This window comes from Canis lupus, chromosome 7 (genome assembly GCF_011100685.1).
Source record: "Canis lupus familiaris isolate Mischka breed German Shepherd chromosome 7, alternate assembly UU_Cfam_GSD_1.0, whole genome shotgun sequence".
NCBI classification, from domain to species: Eukaryota; Metazoa; Chordata; class Mammalia; order Carnivora; family Canidae; genus Canis; species Canis lupus.
In genome coordinates, this window is record NC_049228.1 from 18466169 (window position 1) to 18491041 (window position 24873).

General features: G+C 39.9%; 1 long non-coding RNA gene across 4 annotated transcripts in view; it reads left to right on the forward strand.

Annotated features, from left to right (window-relative positions):
• The window catches only part of LOC102152855, a 62833-nt gene that overhangs the window by 12468 nt on the left and 25492 nt on the right, over positions 1-24873 (forward strand). For 3 of the 4 annotated variants that reach the window (XR_005362013.1, XR_005362016.1, XR_005362014.1), the window contains one exon: positions 20950-21100. The exons of the other annotated variant lie outside the window; for it this stretch is intronic. This is a non-coding gene — a long non-coding RNA (uncharacterized LOC102152855). The remainder of the gene's footprint in view (positions 1-20949; positions 21101-24873) is intronic. 4 annotated transcript variants of the gene reach the window in all.

Here is a 24873-nt window from a genome sequence, read left to right on the forward strand (position 1 = left end):
TGTCGTCTCCTGAGCATCAGCTATTTGGATGCTGATTTTGAATTAAATTGTATTTAATGTCTAATACTCAAAGCATATTCATACCTTGCTAATTCTTGTAGTGGAATTTCTTTCCCTTTCTTCCCCTCACCCGTGGATTCTCTTTCACTGGTTAACTCACTTAATGAATATTTGAAGACCTATTCTATGCAAAGTTCATAAAAACTTTAGTAACTGCATATGTGTTGCGAAACATCTCATTGGTTTTTCTAGCCGGGCATAAGCATGTCTTAGCTGCTTAGGGAAGTCTTAGCTGTTGTGAATAGTTTAGTCATGGTAATTTGAGGAAGGCCCTTTAAATTTTTTATACTATGTTACAGGGTGATTAAAAAAAAAAAAAAAAACAAAAACTTGGTTAAATTCTCCCCTCCCCACCTCCTTTACCTATTACCAGGAAGTAAATGGCTGAGAATTCAAAGTATCAAAGATTGCTTTCACATTGTGTTAATCTCTAACAATTAAAAAAAGATTTTATTTAGGTACTTGAGATAGAATGTGAGAGAGAACAAGCAAGGGAGTGAGTGAGATCTGAGAGCCTGAGCAGGGGGAGGGAAGAGGGAGAGGGAGAAGCCAACTCTCCACTGCGCAGGATGCCCCATGAGGTTTCAGTCCCAGATCTCTGGGATCATGACCTGAACCAAGGCAACCGCTTAACCCACTAAGCCATCCAGTTGCCCCCTGATCTCTACCAATTTTTAAATAGGAAGAAGAAAGGCAAGGTGGAAAAAGGAAATTTCCTCCCTCTCATTATTTTCCAGTTGTATATTAGGGACAAACAAAAAGTTTGTTTACAAACTCTTACATTTAAGCCACTGCAGGTGCTTCCCCTGGCATTGAATGATGCGCAGTGAGTGCGTGGGAGCTGCGGCAGGAGGCCGCCCTGGTCCCTGGTCCCAGCTCCTACCAGGAGTAGCATCCACTCACCCTCGGTGGCCAGGGTGACGTCTGAGTTTGCTTTTCCTCCTCTCACTGTGTCACCTCGGTAACTGATGCTAACTGATAGAGTAGTAGCAGATGTTGTTCTAGGAGCGGTGGTATTTCCAGGACGTAGGAAGTCACTGAATCGGGTTAGTGACTACTGGATGATGGCCAGTGTTTCAGATTATCAGGCAAATCAGGTTGGCATAATTCAAAACAGTGGGTTACCTGTTAAGTATGAATGAGAACACTGATGGAAAGACACCTTGGGAGAGATGTTTAAAATGATTCTGACATGTTTAACATCCTTCCTGTGGTCGTTCCTGATCTGGCCCTTTCATTCTCTTTTGGAAATTCTGCCATCATTAGGTCTCAGATAAACAGCTTCTGCTGAGAACTCTTTCCTGACTCTCTTGTATATATGTCCACTGCTGCTTCTGCTTCCATCTATTCTAAATACATTGCATTGTTCCCTCCAGACTTGCCCTCTTTCCACCCTTCCTTTCCTCCTCCAAGCTCCTTTTTTCATAAATCAATAAAGCATAGATGTACTATCTCTCCACATATAATATGAAGGTACATTAATCTAGTTTTCTTCTTTTCACCCCTTTTGGAACTAACCATCTAATGGCCAAGTAAAATGGCCTCTGTATTTTCTCATTCTATTTGACCACTTGATGGGAGTCCCTTGGTCTCAAGTTGACCTTCCAATCTAATCTGCTTTCTTGGTTCTTTTATTAACTCTAATTATACTTTTGTTGTTGTTGTTTATTTGTTTCCTTCATTTCCCCTCTTCTTTTGTCCACCCTTTGAATGCTTTATCAGCTAGAATGGGTTTTGGCTATAGTATAGGAAATCTTCTAATAGTGCTTAATAGATTGGAATTTATTCACATTGAGTTGACAAGAGGTCCTCTTGCAGTTCTTTTCCACCTAGCAAGGACATGCCTTAATTTTTTTTAACCCCTTCCCTCCCCCAATATAATGTATGTAAAGAAACACCCATAAAGTATAAACATGGAGGTTACTGAATTAGAGAGTGAGGAGGGGCAGTTAGATGCTAGTGGAGGAATTCCTCTACCTCTTGGGGAGGCAGGGGATGGAAGCAGAGGCTTGGGCTTGACTGTATTTGGAGATCTCTTAGTTGGTTACCCATGATTAAGTAACATGAGTGGTAATTTAAGATCAGAAATTTGGACAGATGGTCATGGAGAACTTCTCTCAGAAGGTGACATTTGAAGAGAAACCTGAGTCTTGAGAAAGAGTCCATCATTGTGGCGAAGGACATTCCAGTGAGGGAAGAGCATGTACAAGTGAAGACACATTTGGAGATATTAAGAAACCACAAGATGGCTATTGAGGCTGGAGTTCAATGGGCAGGAGGGAAGTGGGACACAATGCGAAATGGGGAAGGCAGATTGGAGGCAGGGCTCATTAGGGCTGGTGACTCACAGTAGGGAGTCAGTGGATCTCAGTACAATGGAAGGAATGTTAAGTTAGGTAGTATACTGATTTGTTGCATGTTTGAAAGGGATTATTCTATTGGATTGTGGCAGAGTGGCAGCAGGGAGACTAGTGGAGGCCTCTGGGAGAGACACCAGTGGCTGAATCATGGTGGAGAAATGAAGGAACTAAATGTAGAAGAGAAGTTGATTATGTTATTGTGGCTTGAACAATCAAGTGGATGCCGGTATTGTCCACTGAGACAGGAAGGGTAAGGGTAGGAATAATTTGGCATAAAGGGAAGAGAGGGCAGCTGTGGAGAACAAGTTTTGGTTTGTCCATGTCAAGTGTGAGAAGCCTGTTAGATATTTCAAAGAAGCATTCAGATACCTCTCATGAATTGAGAGGAGTGGGTTCTTTATTGACTGTGAGCAAATCTTTCTATCTCTGGGCCCTATTACATGGTCTGGTACATGGCAAGTACTCAATACATATTTGATGAATGAATTTATTCAACAAATATTTACGAGGTCTCTTTTTTAGATGATGGTATTTGTTTTTTAATTTAAATTCAATCCAGTGTATTATTAGTTTCAGGGTAGAATTTAATGATTCATCAGATGCATATAACATCCATTGCTCATTATACCACATGGCCTCCTTAATGCCCATCACCCAGTTATCCCATCCCCCACCTACCTCCCCTACAGCAACCTCAGTTTGTTTCTTATAGTTAAGATTCTCTTATAGTTTGCCTCTCTCTCTCTTATTTTAATTTTTCTTTTGGGGAGGTCTTACTCTATGCCAGGTACTGTTCTAGGAGCTGAGGACACAGCTGTGAACAAGACAGACAAAAATTCCTGTTTTCCTAGAATTTAAAATGCATGCATGCATGAATGAAATGTGTATCCAGAACTAGATATTTAATAAAGCATTTATTTTATTTTTTCTTCTACGTCTTAAAAAAATCTTTAAAAGTATTAATTAAAAATGGAACTCTCCAATGGGATTAATTATAAGAATAGTGTTTAAAGAGACTTCATTATAATAACCCATTTTTCTTTTTCCTTTTTCTTTTACTTGATTTTCATTATATCTATAGATAGCCTGAGACTCGTGTATCAGTTGGTGGTACAATAATTGTGGTAGATGGATATTGTTTACAGATGCTTTGGAGTCGATTTCTAATTTTCTCTTGAAAAATGTTATTTACAGGCACACTGTTTTCACTAACAGGTGTGAAATAGCTCTATGCCACATGGAGAAGGAGCAAAATGTCACTTCTAAGGTTTGTGATAAAATTTCCTGATAGATTCCTCAGGTGGAGTGAGAGGCCCTTCTCGGTGATGTAACGCACTGCGCTGCCAAGGCTGAGAAGCCGAAGGGAAAATCCGTGTGCTTTAGTGGGGAGTGCTTGTGGTCTCACCATTCTGCTAAAGATAGTTCCGAGGAGTTTTGTGTTAGTTAATGTTCCGTAAATGTAATTAGTGTCTTTTGAGCTTTCGGGAGTTTGTAGCTTGGAATAACCAGCATGAGTCTGTTTTGCCCAGAGAGTTACCTATTAAATAATACATATAATTAGTTTCACTGAACCATGCTTGTGCATTTGAATTCTTATGTATTAAATATTAACGTTAATACCCAGAACAGATAATTCACTTTCTATACCGAGCCCTGCCAGTCATGATGCTGAAAAATGTATTTTCTGGGGCACCTGGGTGGCTCAGTCGGTCAAGTGTTTGACTTTTGATTTCAGCTCAGGGCATGACCTCAGGGTCATGAGATTGAGCCCAGTGATGGGCTCTGCAACAATAACAAAAGTGTTTTCTTCTGACCCAGGCTATTATTAACAACACAAAAGAAGCTAAGGAGCAGGTCAGTCATCTTTTGTCTCATCAACAGGGTGGATATTTTTCAGAAAGTTTGTTTTCAATTGGTGTTTTCATTTTTGATTGCCTTAATCAGGGAAAAGACAGCCTTTCTAAATGAAACACCCCCACCCAGTCTTACCAGAATTAGGAAAGGGAAATACTTTAAAATTTAAAAGGTCAGAGCTTAAAAAAGAAGGTAGTTAAAATGCTAACGTATTAAAGGATGTGTTCATTAATCCACAATATGTACTTGCAAGAGAATTTGTAGGTACCGACTTGGGAAAGCCTAAGAAGAAGTTTCACAAATGTACATTAAAATACGTTTAATACGTGCTCTCTGCTCCCTCCCCCTTCAGTGGATCCCCACTTGGATCTTTTGATTACATGTACCAACTTCTTTAGACTAAGACTGGGGAAGTGGCTTCAGAGACCTCATCATCTGTAAATAAGACTCTGCCAGTGCAGTGAGCATCCCTTTCCTTCTTCAAGGGACCACACAGTGGGAGAGGAAGGATGAGCTGTCAAAGGCGGTTTGGTTATGAAGGGCATGCAGTCCATGCTAAAGATTTTGACTAATTTTCTATAGCCAAGAGCAAATATTTGAAGGATTTTAGCAGAGGAGGAAGAAAAGCAAATTCATCTTTTAGAAATCTGACTGGGGGTCGTGGCGAGGAGGATGGTAGTTGGGCATGAATCTGGGAGCAGGAGCCCAGTAAGGAAGTTACTGCAGGAGCTGACTCCCATCCCAGGTTCATGTTTAGGGTTCTCTGGACAGAGGCTTAAGTCTCTCCCCCTAGCAAATACTTTGGAGATAAAGAAGTCACAACAGTTGAGAGACAAAGCTAATTCATCATCTTCACTCTTTCCTGAAACCCTGATCCCATTTCTCTTCAAGGTTTGTAGAAAGAAAATCTTCACTGGTATTGCCTTTCTCTCTATTTGTTCCAAGATCGGTTCTACCAATGTGAAGTTTAGTGCCTTTGTTTGTTTTAATAATCAGCAGAATTGGGAAATCTCACTTTGGGACATGGCCCGGCCCTTCTTCATAACCTGTTCCTCCCAGCAAACTTGACTAGCTTATTAAAATAGGTAGGAAGAGGCTTTTCTGTGAGACTTCCTTTTTTATCTGAAGTGTAACAAAGGCAATGTGTTTCAAGAACTTGACTGTGCTCCCCTAGCAGGTGAAACCTGCCCTCATCTCCTGCAGCTGGTGGTGCAGGTTCCTTGGGGAGGGCGTTTCGGGTCTTGGCCTGATGCCTAAGGGTGTTGAGTCTGGGGTCAGCTGGCTCTTTTCTTGGGATAGAAAAGAATTGGAATTTTGGGTATATGAAATTCTTAAGCATGTCCATATCACTGGGGATTTGTCTTCTTATTTTAGGAATAAGTCTAATTTCAGTGTGAGTGCATTGAGGGGTAGATGATATTTGAAACCAGATTTCCTCTCTAATTGACACTTCAGGTTGGAAGGAAATTGGGCTGGGAACCTAGACAGCTAAGTTTTAAATGTACACCATTACTAATTTAAATACAAATTAAATAAAATTTTACAGCACATAATTTTTATTCTCATTTTTGCAGTTGATTTTATTTCTTTGATTTCTCTTTTGATTTTAATATAGAGACCTATCTCAGAAAATCTTCCCATCCACCTATCCATGTCTGTCTGTTTTTCTCTTCCCACAATGTCGCTGGCTTGAATGTCCTCAAGGGTTTTTTGTTTGTTTGTTTGTTTGTTTTTTTGAGCCACTCTTTTAGAAAAAAGGCTTGAGATTTCACCTCATACATCTTTGAAAGAACTCCAGAGCTGTCTCACATCTCCAAGGGGATAGGATGCGGGTATGTTAGTGTGTCTACCTTGGTGGGTATGTAGCAGTCTACATTGGTGATTTAATGTACAGGTATGGACAGATGTTAGCCCCAGATCACCTGGGATTGAATCCTGATCTGCCACTGCTTGTGTGATCTTGGTCAAGTTACTTCTTTGTTCTGTCTTAAAAATAGAATAATTATTGTATTTGCCTTTATAAGCTCGTTTTGAGGATTAAATGAGTTAATAACTTAAAGCCTTGTTTTGAGGATTAAGTGAGTTAATAACTTAACGCCTTAATACATGAAATACTTAGCATTGTGCCTGGCATTCAGTGAACATTATGTAGATGTTTATTATCTTTTCACAGCTCATTTTTCCATGATTCACTGGTTCCCACCCCCTATAGGCTGGCCTGCTTGTTGCTGCCATGCCCTGTTCTACATTGTTCTGCCCTGTGCCACACACCAGCCTTCTTCTTTATTCTCCTGAAGGCATTGCACGTATAAGGCTGTTGTGAGTAATAATAACTTCTAATAATAATAGCTAACATCTACTGTACCAGCACTGTTATAAGTACTTAGTATCTATCAGCTCATTTAATTGTCATACAGGCTCTATAAGAGAAATATGATCGTTATCCTCATTTTACAGATGAAGAAACTGAGGTGCAGGTAGGTTCAACAACTCATCCAAGGTTACCCAGTTAGTAAAGAGTGAAGCTAGGTTTTCAAGCATTGTGTACTTACCATTCTCCTGGCCCTCGGTTAGATGAAGAAGCATCTTTTTTTTTTTTTTCTTCCCATGAATGGTATCCCGAGAGTATTCTTCTCATCTGGGGCATCAAATTCTTTATCACTGCTATTCCTGCTAAAAGGGGTGGGGCACAGAAGGAGGGAGAAGGATTCTTAATGTGTAATACAGGATAAGCCTAAGCATTGAGTGAGGCTCTCCACGTATGTTCTCTCAGGAATCCTCACAACCACACTTAATTACTATTATTGTCATTTTTTGGAGAAGAGGCCAAGTTTCAGGAAGGTAAGGACTTGACCTCAGGTTACACTGCTCATGAGCTGTGAAGAAACTGTTTGAGACAGGTCCATCTGGCCCCACCGTACTCTAGAGCATACTCTTTTTACTATACCAGCCTGGCTTCCTCAGAGTCAACCCTGAGCCTTTATACCCTCAAGCACTGCATGCTGTGAATTAGTTCAACCGATGACTTTTCTTTTGGTAGATCTCTTCTCCTTTTTAACCTCTCTGATTTAGCTTTTCTTTTACACTGCTTCAAATATATGAATAGACATGAGTGTTTATAATGTTAATGTTAGGTAGGAGTAGCTAATGGATTAAGAATTCTTTTTAAAATATTTAATCTCATCATTCCAAAGGACCATATATGTAGGATCGGTAAGTAGCACTAAACTTTGTTCATCTCAATAACACCCTTCTAGTATTATTAGATGTTAAAGTATAGCATTTAACACCTTAGATGGGAAAAGTGTGTGTGTGTGTGTGTGTGTGTGTGTGTGTGTGTGTGTGTGGTGTGTGTTGCACATAGGTACCATGTCTCATGAAGTTTTCTGTGGAGTAGGACTATCAGAACCCTGTCAAGGTCAACTCAAATCAGCTACCCCATTGAGCTGCAGTACTTGCTGTGCCAGATTATTTTGGCAATGTATTTTAAGGGTTTGTATCCTATAAGGACTTGTAGCACATAATGAAGATAGTCTCTAAGCTTAAGTTTTTTCATGGATGATCAGCTTAATTTCAAGGCAGTTATTGGATTCATGTTCACATCGTTGGTGATGGGATGCTTGAAGAACTCTGGATTGTCTGCCTTTAAGCCATCCACTTAACTTTTGGGTTTCCAGAACTTACTGGTTGGCAATGGTCAGCTTCCAGGAACTGATGGATTGTAGTCATTGCTTTTATGTTAATGTGCTCTAAAAGTGACTCTCTTTAAGCTTTCTGATTTCTATGTGGAAAAGAAAGTGTTAAGGCAAACTGCTGTATACAAATTACCACAGATTTCACGGCTTAAAACAATACCCATTCATTATCTCACAGTTCTGTAGTTAGGAGTCTGAATGCACTTGACTGGCTTCTGTGTTGCGTGGTCTCACAAGGCTAACATCAAGGTGTCCTGGGAGATTGTACATGGAAAATATTTTCACCTCTCTAAGCTAGAGATTATACAACCACTTTAAGGACAATCCAAGGCCACTTGATATTAATATCAGAAAACCTGGCTATAGAGATTTGAGAGGATGAGCATTTTGATTTTCCATTTAATTTAGTACTATTGAGTTTCAGTATTTATTCATGTAACATAATTTCTTCTTGTAGTCAGCCAGCAGGCCATCTTTTCCCCGACTAAAGCGCTTCACTGAGAGCATATCTGAATTGGGCTTTCAGCTCTGCCGCTTGAACAAATGATTTTTCCCTGTCTCCATTTCTCTCTCTAAAGATAATATTGATATTACCTTTTTTACTCCTTATGTATATTTCATTTTGCAAAATGCATGCTCAGCAGAGGCCCAGTGGATGGTATAGAGCTTTTGATCTCACTTTCTTTCTTCTGAAACCAGTGTTCATCTCAGATTTTCACACTGGGAGAAGTATTCTCTTTGCAAGGTGGCTGTGCACGCCTCATCTCTTCCTTGCATCAATCCTTTGGATACCTGGTACAATAACATGTAACATTTGCATTGCATGTTATAGTTTACAAATGGAACATGACCCATTCAGTGTCTGCAATGGAAGTAAAGTTTATATCTTACCCCACCCCGCAGACCCTGCCACAGACACTGTTCCAAGGGCTTTACATTTAATAATTTGTGTGTTGAATTTATGTGTTGAAATTCTAACCCCCAACGTGCTGACATTGGGAGGAGGGGGCCTTTGGAAAGTGATTAGGTCATGAGGGAGAGACTTCGTAAATGGAATCTTTATAAAGGGAGACCCCAGAAAGATCCTGTGCCCCTTCCGCCATGCATAGTCACAGTGAGAAGATGGCCATTAATGAGGAAGTCGGTTCTCACTAGACATGAAACTACCTGAGCCATGATCTTGGACTTCCCAGCCTTCAGAACTGTGAGAAAAACATTTTTGCTGTTTATAAGCCACCTAGTCTGTGGGACTCTGTTAGGGAATCCCAAACGGACTAAGAGAGTATCTTATTTGATTCTTTCTAAAATTCTGTGGGGCTGGGGTGGGAGGCACCTGGGTGGCTCAGTCGGCAAGCATGTGACTCTTGATCTCGGCTCAGGTTTTGATCTCAGGGTGGTGAGTTCAAGCTGCATGTTGGACTCCATGATGAGTGTGGAGCCTACTTAAAAATAAAAGAAAAAATAAAATTTTATGAGGTGGATATTGTTATTATTCTATTTTACAGATAGGATGAGTAAGATTTGGGAATTAAATGATTTGTTCAAATTCACCTAAGAAACAGAGCCAGGAGTGGCACTTAAGTTTCTGACTTCAGATGCAGTGCTATTTCTACCTCATCTCAGCTAAGCAACACCAGGACACAGAAGCATATAAGGACTCAGCTGCATATAAAACCAATTTTAGATATGAGGAATGACTTCAGTTTTGGATCATTGTCCTTCTTATGCTCTTTCAACTCTAATTTTTGGCCTTTTGATTTTTCTTCTCACACTTTATTTGTGGAATCCAAATCAGCATGTTGGCATTGTCCTGCGTGACTATCAATATCTAACCTGGGGCACAGCCATGCCTGTTGTGGAAGAAAGTGACTGACGCCAAAGGCTATCTATAATGCCACCTCCTTGTCAAAAGGCAGTTGTTCTATTTTCATATTGGCCTCAAATGTTTATAGTTCACAGGTTTTAATTGAAGTGTGAAAAGGGAGGGGACAGGTATACAGAGTTCTCTAAGATTTGTAGCTTTGAGACTGTGAATCTCCTTAGAGGATGATTAGCATAAGAATGTATGAACAGGGGATCCCTGGGTGGCTCAGCGGTTTAGTGCCTGCCTATGGCCCAGGGCGTGATCCTGGAGTCCCGGGATCGAGTCCCACGTCGGGCTCCTTGCATGGAGCCTGCTTCTCCCTCTGCCTGTGTCTCTGCCTCTGTCTCTCTGTGTGTGTCTCTCATGAATAAATAAATAAAATCTTTAAAAAAAAAAAGAATGTATGAACAAAATTTTCTAAATAAATCCAGGAGTTTACTCATCCTTAGCATTGTCTCCTAATCCCATACCTAATGTAATTATTCATGTATCCATGCATTTCAGAAATAGTAAATTGAATAGCAATGTAGAATAGTGGATAGGAGGTGGGATTCTGAGTTTAGATTGGCTGAGTTGAAATTTAGATCCTGCCACTTATTAGCTGGGTGACTTTGGCAAATAATTTAATTTCTTTGTACCTCATCTATAAAATGAGGATGATAATAGAGCCTACTTCTTAGGGTTGCTGTGAAGATTGATGAATTATTAAATGTAAAGCCCTTGGAACAGTGTCTGTGGCCACTTCTTAAATGGCTCTCAAAGATGTCCTGTGCTAGTGGTGCCTGGGTGGCTCAGTTGGTTAAGCGTCTGCCTTTGGCTCAGGTCGTGATCCTAGGGTCCTGGGATTGAGCCCCACGTGAGGCTACCTGCTCAGCAGGGAGCCAGCTTCTCCCTCTCCTTCTGCCCCAATTCCCAGAACCTGTGACTGATGAGATATCACTCCCATGACCATGTTATGTAGACATAGTTGACCTAGATACGGACATTATGTGGTGGCCCCAGACTAATCACAGAGAGAACTTTCTCTAGCCGATGGTAGAACAGGAAGTCAGAGAGACTACAGGTGTGAGAAGGACGTGATGTGCATTTGGTGACGATGGAACAGGCCAGGTGAGAAAGACTGTATTCGGTCAGCTTTAAGGAGCTAATAGAGACCCTTGGCTGACAGCCAGCAAGGAAACGGGGACCTCAGTCCCACAGCTGCAGGGCAAGAACATGAATGAGCTTAGAAGTCAATTCTTCCCAGAATCTTCCAATAAGCCCAGCTGACTGATATGTAGACATCAGCCTCATGAGACCCTGTGCAGAGAACTCAGTCACGCAAGCCTGGACTTCCAAACCATAGAATTGTGAGACAATGGATGGGTATTATTTTTAGCCACCAAGCTTGTGATAATTGGTTACACAGCAATAGAAAACTAATACAGCTACACAAGTGCATAATAAATACTAGGTATCATTATTACATCTGTTTTTAAACATGTTCCATGAACCATGTACTGCATGCAGCAATGGGGAATCAAAGTTGACTAAAATATGGGACTGGCTCTCAAGGATTTATAGTTAGGAAGAGAAACGATTTCATTGTTTTCTGATGTCTAGGCTCTATGGATATCAACTGTTATTGTATTTTATATACATTTCTTCTTTTCTTCCTTGCTTTGGCTCATATCTTTTGTCATAAATATTCATTTTAAAATTTCTCTTATGTTTAGCCAGTGGCTAGATGATGTTTAGCCACCGGCAGCAACTGTTTGCCCTAAGAGAGCTGGGACCAAGATTTATTGGTCGTCTCCTGTGCAGAACCGTTAGGAGCTGTGGGAATCTCCTAGCGTTTGTGCTCAAATGTTGTAAGGCATACAATGGGGACGTCTGTTTCTAACAAAGGATCTATATAATCCTTTATCTTTAGAATCCCCCTCCTGGTGTTCTCAACAGCCCTGAGCACAGAACAATTCCCAGTTTAATCAAACTGGGATACAAAAGGAGCAATGGGGGCTACAGAGTGTGATCCCCTTGAAGTTGGTCCAAGGGGAAGGGACCTTTTGTTACAGAGACAGCTCATTTTAGAGTTCAGTGGCCTGTGACACTTCCCCAGCTGGCAACTCAGCAGGGACCTTCTGATACTTTCCTACACTCAAAAGCCATTTTTGGTGGGCAGAATAGTGAAACGGTCATTAAGGGCTGCTTGATGGGAGGGTTGGGGGTGGAGGGAGGACAACAATAAGAAAACAGTGGTATTAGTGAATATGCCCATAGTGACTTTATGATTTTTATTCAAATATAAGCTGCCTTCATTTTCTGAGTCTTTGTTTTATGATGAGGTTGGTGAATGTTTGTGTATATTTACCAAAGGTCAGGATGATAATATCACTGGATTTTTGTTTACATTCATTTTAAAGGCCCTTGGATTGGAGCTGGGGTGGGCAGGGGGAACCTAATCTGTTCATCGCCCATGATAATTTTGAAGCATCCAGGTCCTTCCTGAACTAGAAACTAGTTTCTTCCTACTGAGATTTGTTTTTTTCAGAGGTAAGACTTGAAAAGTTCCAAAAGCTGTTCCAATATCAAAATACATTTTATAGGAACCTAGAGTTGTAGAGGTAGGAAGTGTCTCAGAGTCATCTGATCTCACTCAGCCACACTGAGCACGTGGGCAGGAGTCTCCTCACCACATTCCACGGGGGAGATCATCTAGCATTTGAACAGCCAGGCATTATAAAGAGCAGGAGCTTGGAGACAGAGTTGTTTTTAGATCATTATTCTATTACTTTCTGGCTATGTGTTCTTGAGCAAATTATTTGTCTTTTCTAAGCCTCAGTTTCCTTACTGGATAATGGGATAATAATATCTCATCTTTAGTCTAATTGTGAGGATTAAAATAAATAACCAGTGTGAACTGATGCCGAGTAATTTCTATCCAGTAATATTTTACAATTTCCTGTCCTGTCAGGCTGGGATGGAACTTGGGATGTCCAGGAAGGCAATTAAAAACTTACACAAATCAGGGCACCTGGCTGGCTCTGTTGGTGGAGCATCTGACTCTTGATCTCAGGGTTGTGAGTTTGAGCCCTGTGTTGGGTGTATAGATTACTTTAAAAAATCTTGAAAAAAAAAGAAAAAAGAAAAAAGACTTACCCAAATCAAAGACTTGGTCAGACAGGCAGCATTGACAGTGAAATTTATGAGTAGTTTTTTTTTCTGGGTGTTCATCATTATTTTGTGTTCTTGTTCCTACCATTGTTGTTAATGGTTAGACAAAAATGGTATTATATTGTTTTAATTTGCTTTTCTTTAATCACAAATAAGGATGAATATTAGTTCCATATTTTTGCTCCTTTTAAAATTCTGTTTTGTGGAGTGCCAGCATTCATTTTTCTTTTATTTAATGATTGGTCTTCTGATATTTTAATAATCTGTATCATCTTGTATAGAAATTTCTCTCTATATATAAAGATGTTAAATAGCCCGAGGCTTTTGTATCTGCTCATATTTTTCTGTCAGACATTTATTTTTTATTTCTAAGGTTTGCACAAAGTTTTGAAATTTTATTTAGTTCAATATGTTGATTTTTTACATTTTAATATCTTCTATCACTTTGAGTTTAGAATTCAGCCCTCCTTCAGACTTTTAATTTCCAATTTTTGTATTTTTTCTTTTGAAATGCTTTTTGATTTACACAAAAGTTGCAAATATAGAGAGTTCCTGTATACTCTTTACCTTGCTTCTCTAAATGTTAACATCCTGCCCAACCATAGCACAGTTGTCAAAATGAAAAAATTAACATTGGTGAAATGCTATTAACTAAACTGTTGACTCAGTTGGCATTTCACCATTTTCCAGTAGTGTTCTCCTTCTGTTCCAGAATCGAATTTGGGATCCCGCTCTCGTCTCATTTAGCTGTCATGTCTCCTTAGTCCTCCTCTCTGATCTGTTAACATTGTTACTCAGCCTTTCCTTGTCTCTCATGATGCTGACACTTTTGAAGAGAATGGGTCAATTATTTTGAAGAATGTCCCTCTGATTCACCTGATTTTTTTCTTATTCAGCAGATTGAGGTTATATGTTTTTGGCAAGAATACAACAGACTTCAGGTCAGTGCCTTTCTCCGTGGATCATAATGTAGGATTCATGATGTCAGTTATGTCTTATCACTGGAGATGTTAACTGTGATCACTTCATTAAGATGGCATCTGCTGCATGTCTCTTCTTGCAAAGTTACTGTATTCCTCTTTCTAATTAATAAATATATTGGAGGGGATATTTTGAGATCTTGCAAATCCTATTTCTCCTAAAACTTATGTCTATTCAGTTTAGGATCCATCTGTGGATCTTACCTGTAATAATTATTGCTGTGGTGTTCTAATGGTGATTTTCTAGTTCTCTTATTTCTTCTACTTTTGTCAAATGGACTTCTTCTGTAAAAAAGAGCTATCTCTTCGCCTGAATTAAATAACTTATTAAGTAATTTCAATGTAAACTCCTGGATGGATATTTACTTTGTTATTATGAGTCATCATTTAATGTTGTTACTATTTGTTTTGTTGCTCAAACTGTTCTAGCTTAGTACCATCAGCTCATTTCTACATGTCTCCATCCTTTTAAGAAAAAATCAACTGAGTTCTTTTCCTTCCTCTGATTTTATTTTAAAAGTATATCTTTTGGGGGGATGTCTGGATAGGTCAGTTGGTTAAATGTCCAATTTTTGAGTTTTGATTTTGGCTCAGGTCTTGAGATTGAGCCCTGCATCAGTACTGGGCATGGAGTCTGCTTGAGACTCTCTCTCCCCCTCTCCCCCTGTCCTTCTGTCCACCCTCTCCCCTTCTCTCTCTCTCTCTCAAAAAAAAAAAAAATTGTTTCTGTTGGGGATGTAAGGGGAAATGGATATAGGTTTAGGTTGGTAAGGTCTCATGGAGGCTTAAGTGTCCAGTTGGGTCTTGTGATTTTGCAAGACTCCCTTGGGGTAGAAGTATCCTCAGACACAGGGAAGCTGAGTGCCCTGAGTTGTATGGTTGTTGCTGTTTAAATCATCTGCTGTGAGTAGGATCTCAACTGTAGCATTGATTCTAGCTTTGGACAACAGGCCTGACACATGTCATCTCAATGATTCTGAAATTAATACATGATAGCAGCGATAGAAATCCCAACTTCTTATTTCTAGCCTGGTACTATTTCTGTGTTCTCAAGAAAGCTTTAGGCTGACTCTGCCACTTCTGAGGATATGCCATCTGGTTGTCTCTCAGCTCTATGGATTTTGAAACATGAGGAAAGATGGAGAGAGTGGTAGCTTCCTGGGCATGTGTAAACTTTATTAAACTGATAATTTTCATTGGAGAAGGCAGTGATACTGCCAAGTAATGAGTGCTTGATGCCTCAGATAAAAATGGATGTTCGCATTAAGAATCTTGGTGTTGGATTGCCTTCTTGGCATCCCAGCACTCAGCTGCTTTCTTCTAGTGGTCACCTGATACATCTGGCTGAACAGTGCCTAATCCCTGTGCTCTTGTCCGTGACTAACCAGAGCTTCTCTTGCTGGATTAGTTTCTAGGGATCACAGGACAGCTTGGCTTCTTCCTTACTGGAGCAAGTGCTATTAATGCCAACCGTAGGGAACTGGGTGTAATGTAATACAGATACTTGGAATCGCTGAGTCACTTCATAGTAATGGTCATGCCCGTGAATGTGAGTGAACAGCATGAAAGTAAAACAGTCTTTAAAGACATTACTAGACTTTTCAGACACTCTCATCTTTCCCACATTTGTGTTAAATGTTTGGCTGTGTAATGAAATCAGGTAAAGAAGAATTTTCTGATATCAAGGATTGAGAGAAGTAAAAGATATTACCCCTGAGATCATATTTGTGAAAGTGGCTTAGATCAAGTGAATAGCCCTTTAATTCTTTATTGCCATATAGATTTTTCTTTATTATTTTATGTTTTGGCAGCTTGTTCATAATTTGAAAAATATATCTACATGTTCACTAGTTACAGATTAATAAGCTCTTAGTTTGAACTATTGAGAAACCACCTCAGTCTGACAGTTTAGACCCTATCTCATGACTAAATATATAAGGTTGAGAGAAGCTCTGGTGTCCACTGCAGGGGTGGAGAGCATGGGACACTGGAGAGGTGAGCTGCTAAACTCTCTTATCTCTAGTTCTTTATCTTTGGTTCCTCTTTTTCTGCAAAGAAGGATCCTAGGCATAAATCCCAATTATCTAAAAAAAAATTATTCTTTCAGAATCTATTCACTAGTTACTGTGTACCAGGCACTGTGCTAATACAGCTGGAAATACACTGGTAAACAAGATGGCCTTGACCTCATGGAACTTAAGGTAGACAGCAGCGCTGCCCCATAGAAATATAATATGCACACACTTAACGTAAAATTTTCTAGTAGCTACATAAAAAAAAAAAGCAAAAAGAAGCAGGTAAAATTAATTTTAAAAATATATTTCACTTAACATTTAAAATATTATTGATATTTAAAATGTACACATCTAATATAAAAATAACTAGGGAGATATTTTACATTCTTTTTATTGTATTCAGTCTTCAAAATTTGGTATTTTACACATGTTAAGTGCTCAACAGCCTCATATGCTAGTGGCTACTGGACTGGGCAAGGCAGGCTTGATTGATACACTATACATAATCACACAATAAAAATATTCAGATTATAATGGTAATAAGAGGGAGGAGATTCTACTTACTCAGTACCTGGGGAAGAGTCTGGGGTCCTTCAGGTGAGACTTGAAGGATGAGCTGGAGGTGACCAGGTGTGAAGGAAGGTCAGAGTGCTGCAGGCAAAGGGAGCAGTGGTGTGTGGTGCCTTTGAGTTGAAAAAGGAATGAAAAGGAAGCCAATATGCTGAAATTTGTGAGTTAGCGGGAAAATGATGAGACTAAGAACAGGAAAAGAGAAGTCATCCGGACCAGAAGAAATCAGTTTTAGAGGAAGGATACATTTGATTTAAAGAATGTTGACTTGCAGGTGCAAAAAGCAGAGATGTGGGATAGGCAAATGGGAGGGTGGAAGGACTGGAGGTCTAGCCTTCAGGGTTGATGGAGCTGGCAAGTTATATCTTTTGTTGAAGGCCTAATGTCTGAACTTCATTTTGGGGACACTCTTTTGGTGAGTTGCAGACCACAATGGGGAGGGAATCAGGGACATTGGTCAAGTAGCTCAGGAGGGGGAAGAGACAATGAACATAAACTTGTGTTTTAGAGAAGGCCAAAGGTCATGATGGGGAGGTTGAAGTGATAAAGTCTTGGGGCCAAGAGGAAAAGGAATGGAAGATTAAATCAAAGGGGTCGAAGCCTGAGAGAGAGGGATCAAAGTCAACAGGTCAAAAGTGAGGTGATTCTTAGCTGGCTGCCTGTGGCATGGTGGATAGTGTGTGAGCCAGGGTTAAGGTGAAGGTGAAGGGATAACCCTCATGTTACTAATACTTCTACAAACTGACAATTTCAGAGGAGATGACCTAGAGACCAAAGAGAGGCCCTGGAAAATGGGCTAATTCCTCTAAGAGCCAAAATATGCTTCTAAGCCTAGACAGAAAGCTTCCTTGCTTGGGCACTGTGGAAAGTTACCTCCCATGCTCTTAGAATCTGGCAAGTGAAGTGTCTGCTGCTCTCAGCAAGTCTTAAAGAGATGATGATGATGGAAAACTGGTATTTATCTATCAGATGGGGAGATCTCTCCTCCACCCCTCACCAGGAGCAGGCAGGGCATTCCTAGATCACCCAGCCTCTGGTCAACCACCACTAATGTTAAAGCTTCAACTTCATTGTGAGTCACTTAGAGCTTGCTGTGTCCATGCAGGGATCACATGAAGAAGCTTGATTCCTAAGCTCCCAGAGTTTGTGTTCTGACACTTTCACCTGGAATACTGAATCAGCAGTGCTCTCTTGGCGGCTGTGAGAGAGAGAAAGAAGGCAGCAGTTGGTAAGATGGGCAATGAGCCTGTTTGAGGACCCAGTCATGAGCTGGGCACCAACTGCAAGTGCTATAATGAAAAACAAACAAACAAACAAACAAACAAACAAAAACAACACCCTTCTGCAGACCAAGTCCCTTTCAGCAGGAAAGTAAGGTGTGCTATGTTAGGGTAATGTGATGGTGTCCTGTCATGAGAGAGATCCTGGTTTTCAAGGGCAGACATTTTGCTTGGTGATATTTGTGAAAACGTTAATGTCTACTCTTTAGGTCTTAGCTCTGATAATACTCTCCCCTCTCATAATCACAGAAAGTTAAGAATGACAACTGCATGAATAATAAGAGGTAACAATGTATGGGATGGAGTAATCATAAACCAAGACCGGAAGAGTAATTTTTAATCTAGGCTTGTCAAAATAACTGTGTGCCTAAGTTTATTGATGATGTTGCTTACACAGTGATTAAGAGCTATGTTAAATTATTCTGGAACAGTGCAGGCTTAAAAATAATTTAGTAAATTAAGAAAATCAGATTAGGTCTTTGACTGCAAGCCAACCTCTTGGATGACAGTTCTTCAGGCCTTTTGCGGATGGGAAGGGAGAGAGAAAGGGGAGGTGGTAGAGGAGCTTGGAAGCTGCAGAGGACCAGATTGTTCAGGGTTTGGAGGTCATCACAAGGAGTTTGAATTTTATTCTTAGAGTAATAAGAAGCTAGGGGAGTGTTTTACACAGAGGGGTGTTCACAAGATCTAATTTGTGTATTTAGAAGCTTACTCCGGCTGCCTTGAGATCCAGCCATATTGGATCTAGACAGAAAGTCAAGTTCCCATTCTAAATCTGATTGTGTAGCCGGTCAAAGGCCTGATTCCCAAGTGACAGTGGAAACAGGGGGGAAATAACTCACAGAGGCAAGAAAGGAGCAGGACAGGGTTGCACTGTAGCAGGAGCTTCCCCCTGCCCACATTCCTTACTGGCTAGCAAATGCAGCGAGAGTCAAGGAAATCCAGAATATAAAAGATGTCTTTAAAGAGAAGCCATGCTTTAGGAACGGGTCTGAAAAACTTGAAAATGAGATGAAACATGTCAGGTTGGCCATGCCTGAGGGGCTGGCACACCTGTGCCAACAGATTGCCCAGAGCAGGCCCCAAACATTAGTTGCTCAGGACTGTCTTCAGGGCAACTCCCACCCTACAGAGGAGTCAAAGGGGATTTGCCTCCAGAAAGACCATCTGAGACTTGAAGTCCACTTCTTTCACTCTTTGTTGTGATAGACTTCCTCCACCTCTGGGCCACTTGCTCTTCATCCCAGTGGACCAGCATCTCTTCTCCCCTGGCGAGAAGGGATGGGTGCACTGTGCCCTCTTACTGTTTATGCACAGTGGAGACAGAAAGTTCATCTTCGTCAGCTAATTTTAGTGCAGAATTTCCTTAATTGCTGAGAGGACATTTCAGGGCATGGGTTTCATGCAAACCTTCTCCTCCTTTGCTTGGAGTCAACGATTAAGAAGCCCCTAATTCTGCCCCTCTGCTTTAGCTAAAGGAAGTCAAGGCACATTCTGATAACCCCTCCGCAGAAGGCTATAATACTGAACTCTTCCTTTCTGTTCAATCCTGACTCCCAAACGATCCAGAGCTGGCCTGGACTTGTTCCGGTGACCTCTCTCTCTCTCTCTCTGCCTCAAGTTTCTGGAGAAGCAAAGTCCATTTAGGTGTGGGCTTAGACTTCAGCTGCAGGCTGCGGTGCTTTCTCTTAATGCTACATGAACCCCAGGCAGTTAGCAGTCTCTGGATTTTGCCCTTGCACCTTGCTGGGCTCACTTTTTTGATGTTTTTTTTCTAAAGGTTACTATTTTTATTTCAAAATTTTTATACTCTATATACATTTTCTAAGTATCTGAACTCCCAAATTTATTAGTATCTCTTTTTAAATATCTACTGTTTTGTTAAAGAATATTATGTGCTATTATCTATCATCTATCTATCTACCTACCTATCTATGGTTAAATGATTTTTATAAAAAGCACTCAGAATAATTTTGAATGTGCATTTTGAACTTTAAATTGAGATGTGCCAGGTCTTTTTACTTTAGCAATTATAGTTAAAAGTAGTTTTAGCTCTAATTTTTAAAAGAGGTAAATCCTAATAATTACGTCCCCATGTGCATTAGTAAAGATGGGTTTTCTATTATTATAAAACAAAGGCTCTTTGGAATTGCCCTCGTGCCATGTATTCTGGTTTGGTTGCAAATACATGGAGGATTAAGGTAGTGGGGAAGCATCGGCGTGGTCCGTGTCTAACATATGCAGTCTTAATAAGCAGGGGAGGGGAAGGAAACAGTATTTGCCTTCAGTCTTGCTAGAGAACTATACTGACTTTTTAGAACTTAGGGAGGACACCCCACTGACCATTCTTGGATCCTTCTCCCCTGCTGCCTGAGTTATAAATTCTCTTGAGGCTTAATTATATATGAAAATGTAAACATAAAAGGGTCATTAGACAGCCTATAACAAGGTCAAAGTGCCTGTAGTCTCTACCTCCTTTTGTTGGATTACATATTAGTGTTTCCTGGTAATGCACAGTGGACTAAGCATTCAGAACCTTTCAGGACTCAAACAGAAAAGCATTTGCAAAGAATTCAATATAATTGGCTTTGAAATGGGCCCATAAGGATATCTCCCTCCTTTTCTTCCCTAAACTCTTGACTTAGAAAAGCAGGTGCTTTTGCAGCCATCTTTCAGTCTTTGTGGGATTTCTGTGCCTGCACTCTTTCCTTCATCTTGATCCACGGCTTTGAACAATTTATGCATCAGTGGAGCCTATTATGGGAGTCTTTTCTTTTTAAAAAATTAAGAACAAAGGGAATACAGTTTGGAGATAATTTTTTCCTTCTTTCTATTCATACGCCTCCCACTTGTCACGGTTTCTATCAAGATGATTTTCCAAAAAAATGTATACAAGCACTCCATGTGCATTGTGGAAAACTTAGAAAATACAGAGTAGCTAAAGAAGAAAAAAGTTACCCCAAATTTTACCACACAGAGGTGACCAGTTCAGTTTACAGTAATCTTTTTTGTTTTCATTTTTGTTTTGGTTACAATTTTCTTTTTTCTTTCTTTTTTAAAAATTCAAATTTAATTTGCCAACATAGAGTATAACACCCAGTGCTCATCTCATCCACAGCAATCTTCTCTTTGGGATCTGTTGGCACATCAACTTCTGTGAACTCCATGAGAGTGCGGTCTACTGTGGGTCTATGTATGGAATTTAATGTTATTATAACCACGGAGAGACAAACTGTTCCTGAAACTAAGGATAGCAGGATGAGAAAGAGGTAACACCACGGTGTAATGTGCAATTTGTGCCCAAGGAAGATGGCACCAGTTGCGCTGTTTGCTGTCCTGTGGAACCACTTGGCTTTGTGAGCACAGAGGAGGTCCCTGTCAGAGCAGTCAACAGTCTGGCTCACACAGGCTGAGCCACACAGCATGACAAACCAAACAGTGTGGGATTTCTATGGGATTGCTTACTGCTTTTTCTTTTCTTCAAAAAGTCTTTGAATTGTTTTCAGTGTCCAGCCTACCTTAAAATTAAAGAAATATTAATGACAACAACTCTGAGCTCTACTACTACTAATTAAGTTGACACAAAAATAAGTGACAGTGGCAAAATCCAATGCTAGTGGAGGTGTGGGAAAATAGATACATTCATATGTTGCTAGTGACTTTTAAATCGCTCCAGTAATTCTGGAGCGCATTTTGTCCAATTATAAGAAGAGCTGTAAACTGATTTTATGCCCCTTTACTCAGCTGTCACTCACATTATGGGATATAGCTTGAGGAAATAATCTAAAAAAAGAAAGCAATTTATATAGAGATGGTTATAGTTTAAATTACGGGTAATCAGGAAAGCCATCATCAAGAGATTCCCCTTCTGTTTTACCGTCCTCAGAAATGTGTTTTATCCACTTAGGAGAGCTTTTCTAAGTAGTGAAGCCTTTGAATGTGACTGACACTGCAGAGGAGAGAAGCCTCTCTTGTTTAAGTGGAAGGATGCAGTTGGTGACTTGCTGCACAGGATAAGCAGCTGATGGCTTTTCTTTAGTCCTGTCAAATTTTCCCAATATAGACACTAATGTTGATTTGAAAAATACTAGAAAACAGAATTAACATAGAGGACATCGTCTTGAACTCACTAGCTGAGACAGACATCTCCTCTCAGTGTACGGGCAGATGTCTGGTCATTGCTTGATCAGCTTATTATTTATCTCTTGGGGCAATATGTTGGAAGCTCTACTATTTAGAAAGCTCTTCCTTATGTTAGAACAAATCAACCTGCTTGCAGCTTCCACCTATTAATTCCGTTTCAGCCTTCTGAGGACATGTAGAATAAATCCAGCTTTCCTGTAAGTCTTCTTTTTTTCTCCCCAGGCTGAAAAGCCTTAGCTCCTTTAGACTTTCCTCAGACATTCAACATATGTTTAACATATGGTTATTTTTTTTTTCTGGAGGCACACCAATTTGTTGATGTGCTCCTTAAAGAATTCAGAATAAAATGACCGCAATACCCTGCGTATGTTCTAGACATTACAGAGAAGGCCTGGTAGGATTGTTCATTCTTGACACCACAATTTCAGGAATATTATGACCTTGTTAGCTTTTATCTATGCCATTTACCTAGATTGTGTGTGTATATAACTAAAACCCACTCATATTTTCATCTGCGTGGCTTGGGCTCTTCTCTATCCTGTAGAATTGCTTATTTGAATCTAAATAGAGTTCCCAGCTCCTCATTTATTCATATGTATTATCTTTTCTTTTTATATATTTTATTTATTTATTAATGAGAGACACACAGAGGCAGAGACATAGGCATAGGGAGAAGCAGACTCCCTGTGGGGAGCCCAATGCAGGACTTGATCCCAGGGCTCTGGGACCACGACCTGAGCCAAAGGTATATCCTCAACCACTGAGCCACCGAGGTGCCCCTGTATGATCCTTTGATGAGGAATAATTTAGATACAGTAACAAACACTAATCTGCATTTTTGTATTTATAAATGCTCATCTAACTACCACCCAGGACAACATATAGAACTTTTCCAGAATTCCAAGAGGTTCTCTCACATCCAGCAGCTTCTCAAATGTAACCATTATTCTGACTTCAATTACCCTGAATTAATTTTGCCTGGTTGACCTTCATGTAAGTGGAATTGTGCAGTTTCAATTCTCACCTTGGTGTCTGTGAGATTTATTTATATTGTCGAGCAAGTCAGAAGCTTACTCTTTTTATTGCTATGTAACATTCCATAGTATTAATTATACCACAATTTACCTCTCTGTTCAACTGTTTGGTTTTTTAAATAAAGCTACCATGACAATTACAGTATATGACTTTTGGAAGATATGAGTACTCATATCTGTTGGTTATATATTTAGGAGTAAAACTGATGGGTCCTAGGATATGTACCTATTTTGCTTAGTACATACTGCCAGAGAGTTTCCCGAGTCTATGCTGGAATTCTAATGTGTAGAATTCCAGCTTTCCATATCTTCTCCAGTACTAGTTACTGTAAGTCCTTTAGGTTTTAGTCATTTTAAAGAGATATAAGGTGTTATCTCATTCTTGGATTTTTTTTTCACACCATTGTTTTATTTTGGATTTTTCTGATGACTGATTATCCATATAATTTTCATGGAAAATTAATCTCCTGATTTAACTTCATTGAATTCATTTTGGATTGCTACTTGGTTATCCCATGAGTTCGAGATTCCATCTAGCCTTATGTTACCCACTCATTTTATTTATGTCGCTTATCCTCCAAGTCTCTGTAATACAGGGATGTGGATAGAATGTGGTATCAAGCCCCTCTAAGTTGATATCAGTACTTTGATTGGCATCCTTGGGTAGGCCATTCAGTCAGTTCTGAAATTAACCTAACTATATGATTATCAGCCCACATTTCACCATGCTTTCAATAAGCTTTTTTTTTCAATAAAGTTATCTAGAAATACTGAAGTTCAGATCCTTGCGTGCCTATAATAGTCTTCTGATATATCCATTTAGTTGGTACTCCTATCAAAGAATGAAGCTCACTTAAGTGAGTAGTCTTTGTGAATCTAAAATGGCTTCCATTAATCATTTATTTCCTCTCTCTCTGAGCCCACAAATCAGCCTTTTGATTTCCTAGTGGTCTTTCACTTTATAAATGTAGGATAGCATTTGCAAATTCTGGTTTTTTTTTGTAGTTTTATGGTATAAATATGATGTGCACATAAACTATCTATTCCTTTACTTTGCTATGTAGCCTGGGGTTGGGACTGGTGACTCTGATAGCTAGCTGGGCTGCTCTTTCCACAATGGCTTTGTGGTTCTTGGGGGAGACATTGTGAGCAATCTCTGCATTGTAAGATTTGTTGCACATCAGCAGCACTTTAAGCTCCTTGACTTTGTGGACTAGGAGCTTCCTTTTTTTTTTTTTTTTTTTTTGGACTAGGAGCCTCTGTTGTGCTTTGCTTCTTTGTTGCTCTTATAACCACTGTTGGGCATCAATATTTGGCCCTTGAATTTTTTGTGCACTCTGTTGGCAATTCCTCTGGGGTTTCCTCCAATTGCACTTAATTTTGACATATGGTTGGATTGGTGCTGGATGAACTTCTTGGTTCTCTTTTGAACAATCTTGAACTTCACCTGAGGTCTGAGGTTGACCATGGTGCTGAGTAGGAAATGGCAGCCACCTCTGCAAGCAGCATGGAGGAAGAGAGAACATGTGCAGCTTCTTTTTTAAAAAAAGATTTTATTTATTCATGAGAGAGAGAGAGAGAGAGAGAGAGAGAGAGGCAGAGACTCTGGCAGAGGGAGAAGCAAGCACCATGCAGGGAGCCTGATGCGGGACTCAATCCCAGGACTCCAGGACCACGCTCTGGGCCGAAGGCAGGCGCTAAACCGCTGAGCCACCCAGGGATCCCCACATTTGCAGCTTCTTACTTGAAGCAAAAATATGGTTTGCAACACTCTCCTTGTTTCATTTGATCGTTACCTTTAAACTGGTTTTCTTTTTTATGAATTGAATCTTTCCTTAAAAATTTTAAGATAGCTCATGAGTTGA